Below are 13,866 nucleotides of genomic sequence, written 5' to 3' on the forward strand. Positions count from 1 at the left end.
ACAACCTCATGCACCAGAAGGCGGACAAGCAGTCTGCGGGGACACAGGCCACGCTCAAGTTCAACCCCGACGGTACGGTACGCAATTTCACCTATGATCCTGCTCTTCATAGAGAAGGAATTTGTCGTTTAATTGCTTCTAATGATTTACCATTAGGTTTCGGTGAGTCTGAAGGTTTTGTCGAATACATTCCAAGTGTGCATACTCATAGTTTCAAATCAGTTTCTAGACAAACTACATCTAGGGATATGAAAAAATTATGCAAAACTAGTCTTCAGACAATAAAAGATGATTTTACTACATGCACTTTTTCAGTCTCTTTAACATCTGATATCTGGAGTGGTCGGGCAAAGCAAGACTACATTAGTGTGGTCGCTCATTATGTTAACAAAAAATGGGAACTACAGAAAAGAATTATAGGATTCGAATTAATTGACGAAGCACATACTGGTGAAAACATAGCTCAAGTTGTACTTAATGTTGTGTCAGAATTTGGTCTGACCGACAAGATATTTGCAGTAACTTTGGATAATGCTTCATCAAATACAACTGCAATGGAGAGCCTCAGTCCTCTGTTTTCTGTATATGCTGCATCTTTTTTATTGCATCAACGTTGTGCTTGCCATATAATTAATCTTATTGCTAAATGTGCTATGAAGAGATGTGAGGGAGCCATTGAGATTTTACGCAATGCAATTTCTTTTCTTGGTAACTCTAATCAGCGAATTAGTAGTTACCAGAGATATTGCATAGCAATAGAAAAAACTCCTCATAAGTATAATCTAGACATGCCTGTTAGATGGAACTCTACATATATGATGCTTAAGGCAGTCATCCGAGACGAAGTTCAATTCTCGGGATGGATTAATGCAAATATGGGGAGAGAATATATCACTAATGATACTTGGGAAATTGCTAAAGGTTTGGTCAAGTTTTTAGAAATATTTTATGAGGCAACAGTTTCTTTGTTTGGGGTTTATTATCCCACATCTCCTTTAATGATGCACACTCTTGTAGACATTGCATCTCACTTGAAAGCATACGAACATACTAATTTATTAATGCCTATGGTTTCTCGCATGAAACTTAAATATTGCAAATATTGGGCGAAAATTCCTATTTTGTATTCATTTGCATTTATCTTGGATCCTAGGGTTAAACTTGAACTGTTTGCTAGTGCACTTGTTGTACTAACTGGGGCCCTAGGGATAGATTATATTGCTTATTCCACTGAGGTTCGTGATAAGCTTTCTGAAGTTTATGCTAAGTATGATCAAAAGTATGCCGGAGTTCGCATGCAACGACCTCCACCTGCACCAACCACAGGGAAAAAGAAAGGAGCATGGAGCAAGTTGTTTGGTTCTACCACCTCTGCAACGAGCTCTTCCACATCAGGCCCATCGCCTGTGCTTTTGGGTGGTGGGGAGTTAGCGAAGTACCTCAACAACGATAAAGTCAACTTCAATGAAGAGGAAGAGGAAGACTTCGACATAATTCAGTGGTGGCATGAACACAAGCTTACATATCCGGTGCTTTCCATATTAGCACGGGATGTATTATCAGTACCCGTCTCATCGACATCATCGGAGTCTGCTTTTAGCCTAGCTGGAAGAATACTTGAGGAAAGAAGAACGAGTTTGACCCCGGATATGGTGAGAACACTCATGGCCGTGAAAGACGGAGAACTAGCCAAAAGGAGAGCCCAACACACCGCTGAAAACAGAGAACTGATGGCCACGTTCGAAAATCTTGCACTCGAAGATGATGAAGACGAAGAGTAGTTGTAGTCTTTCTATTTTCTTTTGTAATTTTCTTATGCTTTTGTATTTTTCTTATGCTTTTGTAATTTTCTTTTTCTTCTGTAATCTAGAGCGTGGCTTTGTACTCTTTTACTTCCGAGGGATGGAAGGTTTTAATGAGGCAGTCACTAATAAAGCTCAAGATTTATCCCATATGATGACACTTTGCCTCATTTTATTTTTTTTCTATATTTTTTGGAGTTATTTGTGCCAAACGTGCCTAACCGTGCCTAACTCCGGGACAGCGAAACATGTACTAAAAAAACAGCGAAACATGAGTACGTGACGTGCATGTACTAAAAAAAAGCGAAACAGCTAGACGTGCTTTTTTTTGAAAAAATCGGGCCACCCCGTGCTGGCGGGCCACCTCGGGCCACACGTGCCTACGGGCCAGCACGTTTAGCCAGGGGGCCGTGCTTGGGCCTCGAAGGCCAGCACGCGTGCCGGCCCGGCACGGCACGACTAGTTCGCGTGCCTCAGCGGGCCGTGCCGTGCCTGGCCCGTTTATCTCAGGCCGGGCCTTGCCGTGCCGGGCCAGCCCATTTGGCCAGGTATACATCACCGTCACTGCCGCCGCCTCGGCAATCGTCGGAGAGGAGGGTCCGGGGAGAGAGGGACGGTGTCGAGCCCATCCGCACTAAAGTGAAACCGCCCGTAGCTGATTAGAAAAGATATAAGTGTGGGGGAGTGGGATCCTCCTACGGTCCTACCAGTCAAGTGCTCCTACAAACGTAAATTTACAGCAGTGGAACATAATTTTACATCGGTCAAGATTTGCTCCGACCATGGCTAGGTTGATGGACTGGGGTGAAGAATTACTTATTCTTCACCCTGGGTTATTAATAGAGTTTCTATATATATACTAGCACAAATGCTCGTGCGTTGCAACGGAGAAAAAGATAGGACAACTCTACAACAAGACGAGCATACGGCTCATTCATGATGTTATCACCACATAGCAGTGGGTTGTACATCTTCACTCCTTGACGAGAATAGATGACACTTGTGTGGTTGCACAATGCGCCGATTGCCGGCACCATATCTTTTTCCGAAAAAATATGAGCACCCTTACCCTGAAGAACCCTCTCCATCGGTCCACGTCCTCAATTTGAAAATGGATCCTACATTGGTACCGCTTATCCTTCATCTCACCCTTGATAATGGTACCCTACGGATGTATAAATAACAACTCTGCTAAATTATTTAGAGGCATGTATTTACATCCCATCTCACATTAAACTGACATAATAAGATGTAAAGAAACATACCTTGGAAGATATTGTCTAGATTATTATGATGTTAGAATTGTTATTATTATAGAGTTTAAAATAAGTAAATTTGAATTAGCAAGTTGGAAGGAAACCATACACTGTATTTCAAATCCAACGATCCAACTTAGACGGCTCCATCAAATATATAGTATCCAAACAAATTATACACCGTAATTTCAAGTATAGATTAGACAGATTCATCAAATACATTGTAAATCTAAGTTCTGAATTGTTCTCTTTTTAAGACATCCATAAATATTCAGTCACAGAGTAGGCATTTTAGTTCCATAGCCCAAAATCAATTGTCAATCGTGAACCCTGTCAATATTGAACTTCAAAATATAAAGATGAACCTATGTACCTCTCCGTAGTGCACTGTAGCACAACATGAAGCCGCCTAGCGGTCAACAAACCAGATTGACCAGTCAAAAATAGATTTTTTTTTTCTTCTTTTTTTTCTTTTTCAAAAAGGAGGTTGAAACTTCCAGCATGTAAACCCCTAACATCGTCTGTAAATAACAGCGGGAGCTTCTTCCACATATTGTAGATGTCACAGCACCGCAACCGCACAGACTCCGCAATGTTTGTAGCGGAATCCCGTGCATGCATATTTTCTGGAGGCAGTGAGGCGGTCGTCCACGGCTAGCCGTCGATGGCATCCACTGCGTGGCTGCGTTCACGGCAAGCCGTCTCAATGACCATGACAACAACAACCTTTTCTCCTTCCTTGACTTATCTTGGGCATCATCATCGGCGGACGGTGAGAAGGACCCAACACATTCATGATCTAGCTGCACAACTCGAGGCCATGGCCGAAAGCGTTTGCAGGGAACCGACAGAGCGCGCATATTCGAGACCACGCGAGAGTGGAAGTTGTACGATAGGACATGGTGAAGACCAACGCCACACGGTGTCATCCAAATGGAGCAGCCTGAGTGCAGGGAGCAGCACCGCTCATCGGAGCGGGACCCATTATTTGAATCCTGTGGACCGTGATGACTCAAGGTTGACGGCGGCCCGCTCGGTCCTTGACTGATGAGAAAACTGGTCGGTCTGGTTATGAAAATTAGGCCCGACAAACTCTCGGTCCGACCTGGTTTTTGACCGAGTCTCCGAGCAGGTTAGGCTCCTTCTTCCCCACAACATCGGCGAACAGTTTACAGTTAGTTCAGTTAAGATTTGCTCCGACCGTGGCTGGGTTGATGGACTGGAGAACTATTCTGCTAATATTAGCAGAATAGTTATTAATAGAGTTTCTATATATATATACAGCCCGTCTATTCTGCTAATATTAGCAGAATAGTTATTCTGATAACACTTCCGCACTGCACGCTCAACAGAAGCGAACTACATCCTCTATACGATGAGCACTGCAATGCTTCATGGGAGAACTGCTTCATTTTCTGACGGTCCGCCCGCGTTTTATTGTGGAATCGGGTGTTGCGGGATGATTTAATTTGTTTCTGGATCTCATTTGACCTTTATTCTTTCTGATTTACAGGAAAAGCGACTATAATGTTTGCAAATCGAGCGATTTGGCGGATGACCTTTCTTTGTTTGTTCGTTTTCGCGTCGGATACGACTTTCTCGTGCTCGGATGTTGTTTGTTAGTAGGAATTCTTTGACTGTGTTCGTTTTAATCGGTCCGTAGACTCTACAATTTTTCTAATTTTTAGTAGTTAGTTATCAATTTATGCGAAATCGATTGTCTGGGCGTGTGAGCTTCATCCGCTCGTCTGTTCTTGTTGTTTTTTTGGAGTTTGTGTGTCGATGCGTTTTTGAATCTTGTTATTAGTTTCTCTTTTTCGTTTGAATTTACTGTATTGCGCATGTAATGTTCGTCTTTTTGGTCTGCATTTTTCAAGAATAGTTCATGTTGTTCATCGTAGTGGCCGTGGGTTTGATGTATTTTTTGGTGGGTTTTGTTCAAATTTGAGTGGTTGCGCAATGTTTTGGCCACTTACCGAACTGCGAGTGGAATTGGCACCTCTGTTGGTCTCCTACATGTCTGGATCTGTACTGGTTTGAGTTTATTGATGCAGTTCTGGCATATGTTTATAGTGTGCTGCATTTTGTTAAGTAGTGGACTTCAATGTAACTGTATTATAGTGGGCATGGCAGCTTATCAGATAATTCTTTTTCTTACATTGCATTCTGTGTTTACAGAACTGCATAGTATGCACTTTCGTACTGCATTAGGAGGATAGTTATACTGCTATTTCTTGTATTTTATGTCAATTCTTCTGAACTTCATAGCATGAGAATTCTGTTGAACATCATTTGTTAAGTACAAAGTTTTCGACCATTGGCATTGCATTGTTATTATTTAGAGTACTGCAATTTTTTATATAAGGACTGTACTATGTGTATTAGAGAACTGCATTTCTGTCAGCAGCAACTTGTCTAAAAAGAGTGATAAAATGATGCAGATGAGGTTGCATACTTTAAATAGGCATTGTTCAAGCCTTCTGATGGACATAATTTTAAAAGCATACAACATAAGCAAAGCATTAGAATATGCCACTGATGGCTTTAGCTTTTATCCTAGACAACCTAGAGTGCAAAAATATTGTAAACTTGAGGGAGTCTTCTTCTTTGTAGAAAAACACCATGGCCACTTCTCCAGCCTCAAAGCCATTCTGCGAGACATAATGATTCCAGCCAGTAGTTATGTTTATGTAGTCTTTAGAGTCAATGTGGTAGTCAGCTTGCATGTCTGCATACCCATTCTTGTGTTGTGTCTCCAAGGTGACCTTCCCTGAACCCGGAGCAGAAAATTTTATTGTGGATGGCAGTTTCTGCATTTTGGAATGGATGGAAAAAGAATGTTTATTAGTAAACAACAAATGTTTTTCTTTATACTTAGGATGATCTGTTTATGTTGACTTAAATATGAACATATATAGAACTACTATTTTGGTAAAGTAGTTGCAATGTATGAACAAACTTATATACGGAATTGACCTCTAGTTTTACTATGATATATATTATACTGTAACATGTTTGTACTGCAAGGTCATTTACAATGTACTTCGCTAGCATGTTAAGAGAACTGCAACACTGATCTACCGACCCTCTTTTTTGTTCGTGTGTTGGGGTTCTGATCTAACTAGTGTATATACCTGGTGTGGTACTGAACAAAAATAGGTGGAAGCATATAGTCTTAATAGCTAACAAATCTGAAGAACAATACAAATTATGTTTTGTATTTGTTGACACTACTGAACAAATTGATGGAACTATATATTCAGATGTGGATTTGCAGCCTAGATTATGTCAAAAATTGTGAGGGAAAAAACATACCCAACTTTCCTGCAGATCTGCGGGTGTGAGGCAATGAAGAAATGGCACTCGAAACTCCCTGTTGGGTATCATCAGGCACCCGAGCATGCTGTGCCACTCGGTGTTGGTGAGCTCTAGACCCTCTGCGTACACGCATGTGTCCGCTACCGGCGCCATCCTTGCCAAACACCCGCACTTACAGTCCATGGCGGGTTCAGTGGAATTTCAGAGAACAGCTGGGGATGGGATGAACCCTAGATCTACGATTTGAATAAAAAGAGGAACGGGGGGAGGAGTTGTGTCAGTCTGGAGCACGAATGGATAGGTTTTTATGCAACCAATTGAGAAACGAAAGTAATAAATGTTGTGGTTGGTGTTAGATGGTGGATTGATTCTGATTCAATGTACGCGAATGCATTTGAGAAGCAACAAGACTGCTTACTTGAATATAGCGAACTGCATTGTCATATCACAACGAACTGCAGAACGCGTGGTTGGGCCTGTGTTTGTGGAGTGGTATGGGGGATTTTTTTTTTAATTTTTAGTAGCCTCTCTTTTGTCTGTTGGGCCTGTGTTCAGGGAGTGAAGACGCATTGGGCCCAAGTCGGTCTGTGAGCACGGCTGGTTCTCGGTGCGCTATGTGTGCGGTGTAATGTTTAGTCCCACCTCGCCCGCGGAGGGCGCGCTCGACCTGTTTATAAGCGCTGGCGAGGCAGCCGTATCGAACTCCTCTGGTTACTTATTTGGGCGCTTATACACGGCGCTCACTGCTCTATGCTCTCTGACCTGTGGGCCCATGTGTGCCCGGCCCCATGCATCGTGGCTCAGAACGACTCGCCTTCTGTGGGTGCAGACCTACTATGAGACTGGCTAGGGCTGGCTGCACCTGGGGTGGTCAATTTTTTCTTTGTATTTTCTCTCTTAAGCATTTTTTCAAATGTAGGGGCGTGCACTCCTTAGTAAATCATTCGTGCACTGCATTGATCAGGGTTCTGTACTGCATGTGCACGTATTCTGCACTACATGTACAATTCTCATTTTCTTTTCGTGTTTTTGCTCTTATGTATTCTTTTTTCAAGTGTAGGGGCGTGCACTTCTTAGTAAATTATTCGTGCACTGCATTGATCATGTTTCTGTACTGTCGTGGATCTAAGACTGACAGTAGAATGGGGGTAGGTATGAGGAGGCAAGATCCTAGCTGTGGCGAAGTTGTACACACGAGTTTCACGAGTTCAGGCCCTTCGCGGAGGAAGTAATAGCCCTACGTCTCGGTGCCCGGAGGCGGTCGACTGGATTATGTGTGTGTGTGTGTGTGTTACAGGGGGTGCGAACCCTTGTCTCAGTGGAGGGGGGTGGCTTATATAGAGTGCGCCAGGACCCCAGCCAACCCACGTTACAAGGAGTTCAATGTACATAAAGAGGAGGCGTTACTGGTAACACCAGCCTTAAATGTCTTAATGGCCTTAAAGTCTACAAAGTGAACGCTTGTCCGTTGCTGTTCTGGATGACTCCTGGTCTTCAATAAGTCGAATGGATTTTTGTATGGTCGAGTGACTTCAGGAAGGAGGGGTCTCTGAGTAGCTGGTCGGTCGAGTGGATTGCACTCGACACCTTTGTTGGGCCCTCCCTGTTGTCTCTTGAGCCTCTTTGCTTCTGGGAGGGTGACCTTGGATAGGGCGTATAGGTTAGGCCTATGACCCTACCCCAGGTCTATATCATCATTAGCCCCCGAATGGATTGAGGTCCGAGTGAAAAGAAGGTTGAAGTTGATCTTGCTTCGACTCTTGTGTTTCACAACTATTCATTTTTGAACAGAGGCCAATGTTGGAACTTCAGCTTCGTTTTAGTCGCCTTGATCAATTCAGAAGTTGTCGATTGGATTTATAACATCATCCGTCGAGTGTTGTTTTTGTCGCAAAATCTTTGGCGAGATTGGTTACGGCGTATCCCGGATTCCACGGGATTCGAAATTTCGAGGAAGCGCGCGAGGCGGAGCGCGCCGTGGTAAGCGGGGTGGATAAACAGGAACGTTTTGATTTCTGCACCACCTTTTTCGCCACGTATCCCGCGCGCGACTGTTGAGGGATTTGACAGGATCACCCGGGCCCACGCGTCAGCCACTCGGAAGTGGGTCCTTAAAAGGTGACGGGGCCGAGGCGTCTGCACAGTGCGCGTCCATTCCCCTTCATTCTCCTCCGTTTCTCCACCGCATCCGGCTTCTCCGCTCTCTACACCGCCGCTCCGCCACCATGGGGAAGGAAAAGACGGTGGCGCTAGAACGCGCGAAGAAGGCGACGGGGGCGGCGAATGGCAAGAAGACGAATTGGGGGTCTTCGTCGCGATCGGGGCTGCCGTCGGGTTGGATCCAGGGCGATTGGATCCGATCCTCGCTTCGGCAGGAAGATTTGGATGAGATGGCCGAGTCCGGGCTGATCGTCCATGGAGCTGCGCGGTTGCCGGAGGGAGAGACGGAGCCGTAGCCGCGACCGGGTGAGTGTGTTCTGCTCGCCACCCATGTCGACCGCGGTTTCTCGCTTCCTCTGCACCCTTTTTTCCGGGGTTTCTTGAATTTCTTCGGGGCTCAACTCCATCATTTTTCTCCCAACACCATCACATATCTTGCCACGTTCGTGTCCATGTGCAAGAACTTTTTGGGGTGTCGACCGCACTGGGGTCTTTTCAAGCACATTTTCACTATCCGCTCCCAGTCGGTGAAGAAAGCGAATTCGAGTGATGAGAAAACACACATTATTCAGATGTGTGGGGGTCTGGGCATCCAGAAGAGGAAGAGGAGTTCTTTCCCTTCAATGACCCTTCCTGAGTCGGTCAGAGGCTGGCAGTCGACCTGGTTCTACTGGCAGGATATCGTGACTCCAGGCCAGTCGACTGGACTTCCCCCTTTTTCCTTCGATCGTGTTCAGACCCCTTCCTCGCTGAAAGTGACCGCCGCGGAGAAGGTGGAGACAGCCATGCTGGTCGAGAGGGTGGTCCAGTTGATCAACCACGGCGTCACCGGCATGGATTTGTTGGAGGTATTCCTCAGTCGGCACATCCAGTCGCTCCAGGCTCGTGACCACTCTATGCGGATGTATTCTGGAGCCGGCGACACCGCTCGGGTTCATCCAGAGGAGGTGCCGGCCAAAACAGTGGCCCAATGGCTGAGGAGTATTACAGGAAACAAGGACAACCCCAGGGGATCCAGAAGAGTCGACCCCTTCAGTGACAGTAATCATGAAGGAAATATGCCCTAGAGGAAATAATAAAGTATTATATATTTCCTTATATCATGATAAATGTTTATTATTCATGCTAGAATTGTATTAACCGAAAACATAATACATGTGTGAATACATAGACAAACAGAGTGTCACTAGTATGCCTCTACTTGACTAGCTCGTTAATCAAAGATGGTTATGTTTCCTAGCCATAGACATGAGTTGTCATTTGATTAACGGGATCACCTCATTAGGAGAATGACGTGATTGACATGACCCATTACGTTAGCTTAGCACCCGATCGTTTAGTATGTTGCTATTGCTTTCTTCATGACTTATACATGTTCCTATGACTATGAGATTATGCAACTCCCGTTTACCGGAGGAACACTTTGTGTGCTACCAAACGTCACAACGTAACTGGGTGATTATAAAGGTGCTCTACAGGTGTCTCCAAAGGTACTTGTTGGGTTGGCATATTTCGAGATTAGGATTTGTCACTCCGATTGTCGAAGAGGTATCTCTGGGCCCACTCGGTAATGCACATCACTATAAGCCTTGCAAGCATTGTGACTAATGAGTTAGTTGCGGGATGATGTATTACGGAACGAGTAAAGAGACTTGCCGGTAACGAGATTGAACTAGGTATCGAGATACCGACGATCGAATCTCGGGCAAGTAACATACCGATGACAAAGGGAACAACGTATGTTGTTATGCGGTCTGACCGATAAAGATCTTCGTAGAATATGTGGGAGCCAATATGGGCATCCAGGTCCCGCTATTGGTTATTGACCGGAGAGGTGTCTCGGTCATGTCTACATAGTTCTCGAACCCAAAGGGTCCGCACGCTTAAAGTTACGATGACAGTTATATTATGAGTTTATGTGATTTGATGTACCGAAGGTTGTTCGGAGTCCCGGATGTGATCACAGACATGACGAGGAGTCTCGAAATGGTCGAGACGTAAAGATTGATATATTGGACGACTATATTCGGACACCGGAAGTGTTCCGGAGAAGTTTCGGATTAAACCGGAGTGCCGGAGGGTTAGCGGAACCCCCGGGGAAGTATTGGGCCTTGGTGGGCCTTGAGGGGAGAGAGAGGGCAGCAGCCAGGAGGTGGCGCGCCCCCTCCCAAGGGGAGTCCTAGTTGGACTAGGAGAGGGGGGCGCAGCCCCATTTCCCTCTCCCTCTCCCTCTCTTTCCTTCCCCCTTCTTTCCTAGTAGGACTAGGAAAGGGGAGTCCTACTCCTACTAGGAGGAGGACTCCCTCTCTCTCCTTGGCGCGCCTAGGGCAGCCGGCCTCCCCCTTGCTCCTTTATATACGGGGGCAGGGGGCACCTAAGAACACACTTGATATACGATATTTTAGCCGTGTGCGGTGCCCCCCTCCACCAGATTACACCTCGATAATACCGTCGCGGAGCTTAGGCGAAGCCCTGCGTTGGTGGAACATCATCATCATCACCACGCCGTCGTGCTGACGAAACTCTCCCTCAACACTCGGCTGGATCGGAGTTCGAGGGACGTCATCGAGCTGAACGTGTGTAGAACTTGGAGGTGCCGTACGTTCGGTACTTGATCGGTCGGATCGTGAAGACGTACGACTACATCAACCGCGTTGTGATAACGCTTCCGCTGTCGGTCTACGAGGGTACGTGGACAACACTCTCCCCTCTCGTTGCTATGCATCACCATGATCTTGCGTGTGCGTAGGATTTTTTTTGAAATTACTACGTTCCCCAACAGTGGCATCCGAGCCTGGTTTTATGCGTTGATGCTATGCACGAGTAGAACACAAATGAGTTGTGGGCGATATAAGTCATACTGCTTACCAGCATGTCATACTTTGGTTCAGCGGTATTGTGAGATGAAGCGGCCCGGACCGACATTACACGTACGCTTACGCGAGACTGGTTTCACCGTTGCGAGCACTCGTTGCTTAAAGGTGACCGGCGGGTGTCTGTCTCTCTCACTTTAGTTGAACCGAGTGTGGCTACGCCCGGTCCTTGCGAAGGTTAAAACAGCACCAACTTGACAAACTATCGTTGTGGTTTTGATGCGTAGGTAAGAACGGTTCTTGCTAAGCCCGTAGCAGCCACGTAAAACATGCAACAACAAAGTAGAGGACGTCTAACTTGTTTTTGCAGGGCATGTTGTGATGTGATATGGTCAAGACATGATGTGATATAATGTGTTGTATGAGATGATCATGTTTTGTAACCGAGTTATCGGCAACTGGCAGGAGCCATATGGTTGTCGCTTTATTGTATGAGATGCAATCGCCATGTAATAGTTTTACTTTGTCACTAAGCGGTAGCGATAGTCGTAAAAGCAATAAGTTGGCGAGACGACAACGATACTACGATGGAGATCAAGGTGTCGAGCCGGTGACGATGGTGATCATGACGGTGCTTCGGAGATGGAGATCATGAGCACGGTGCTTCGGAGATGGAGATCACAAGCACAAGATGATGATGGCCATATCATATCACTTATATTGATTGCATGTGTTGTTAATCCTTTATGCATCTTATCTTGCTTTGATTGACGGTAGCATTATAAGATGATCTCTCACTAAAATTTCAAGACAAAAGTGTTCTCCCTGAGTATGCACCGTTGCGAAAGTTCTTCGTGCTGAGACACCACGTGTTAATCGGGTGTGATAGGCTCTACGTTCAAATACAATGGGTGCAAAACAGTTGCACACGCGGAATACTCAGGTTAAACTTGACGAGCCTAGCATATGTACAGATATGGCCTCGGAACACAGAGACCGAAAGGTCGAGCGTGAATCATATAGTAGATATGATCAACATAGTGATGTTCACCATTGAAACTACTCCATCTCACGTGTTAATCGGACATGGTTTAGTTGCTTTGGATCACGTAATCACTTAGATGATTAGAGAGATGTCTATCTAAGTGGGAGTTCTTAAGTAATATGATTAATTGAACTTAAATTTATCATGAACTTAGTACCTGATAGTATCTTGCTTGTCTATGTTAATTGTAGATATATGGCCCGTGCTGTTGTGCCGTTGAATTTTAATGCGTTCCTTGAGAAAGCTAAGTTGAAAGATGATGGTAGCAATTACACGGACTGGGTCCATAACTTGAGGATTATCCTCATTGCTGCACAGAAGAATTACGTCCTGGAAGCACCGCTAGGTGCCAGGCCTCCTGCAAGAGCTACGCCAGAAGTTATGAACGTCTGGCAAAGCAAAGCTGATGACTACTCAATAGTTCAGTGTGCCATGCTTTACGGCTTAGAACCGGGACTTCAACGACGTTTTGAACGTCATGGAGCATATGAGATGTTCCAGGAGTTGAAGTTAATATTTCAAGCAAATGCCCGGATTGAGAGATATGAAGTCTCCAATAAGTTCTATAGCTGCAAGATGGAAGAGAATAGTTCTGTCAGTGAGCATATACTCAGAATGTCTGGGTATAATAATCACTTGATTCTACTGGGAGTTCAACTTCCGGATGATTGCGTCATTGACAGAATTCTTCAATCACTGCCACCAAGCTACAAGAGCTTCGTGATGAACTATAACATGCAAGGGATGGATAAGACGATTCCCGAGCTCTTCGCAATGCTAAAGGCAGCGGAGGTAGAAATCAAAAAGGAGCATCAAGTGTTGATGGTCAGTAAAACCACTAGTTTCAAGAAAAAGGGCAAAGGGAAGAAGAAAGGGAACTTCAAGAAGAACAACAAGCAAGTTGCTGTTCAGGAGAAGAAATCCAAGTCTGGACCTAAGCCTGAAACTGAGTGCTTCTACTGCAAGCAGACTGGCCACTGGAAGCGGAACTGCCCCAAGTATTTGGCGGATAAGAAGGATGGCAAGGTTAACAAAGGTATATGTGATATACATGTTATTGATGTGTACCTTACTAATACTCGCAGTAGCACCTGGGTATTTGATACTAGTTCTGTTGCTAATATTTGCAACTCGAAACAGGGGCTACGGATTAAGCGAAGTTTGGCTAAGGACGAGGTGACGATGCGCGTGGGAAATGGTTCCAAAGTCGATGTGATCGCCGTCGGCACGCTACCTCTACATCTATCTTCGGGATTAGTTTTAGACCTAAATAATTGTTATTTGGTGCCAGCGTTGAGCATGAACATTATATTTGGATCTTGTTTAATGCGAGACGGTTATTCATTTAAATCAGAGAATAATGGTTGTTCTATTTATATGAATAATATCTTTTATGGTCATGCACCCTTGAAGAGTGGTCTATTTTTAATGAATCTCGATAGTAGTGATACACATATTCATAATGTTGAAGC

The sequence above is a fragment of the Triticum aestivum genome, chromosome 4D, assembly GCF_018294505.1.
Source record: "Triticum aestivum cultivar Chinese Spring chromosome 4D, IWGSC CS RefSeq v2.1, whole genome shotgun sequence".
Taxonomy (NCBI): domain Eukaryota; kingdom Viridiplantae; phylum Streptophyta; class Magnoliopsida; order Poales; family Poaceae; genus Triticum; species Triticum aestivum.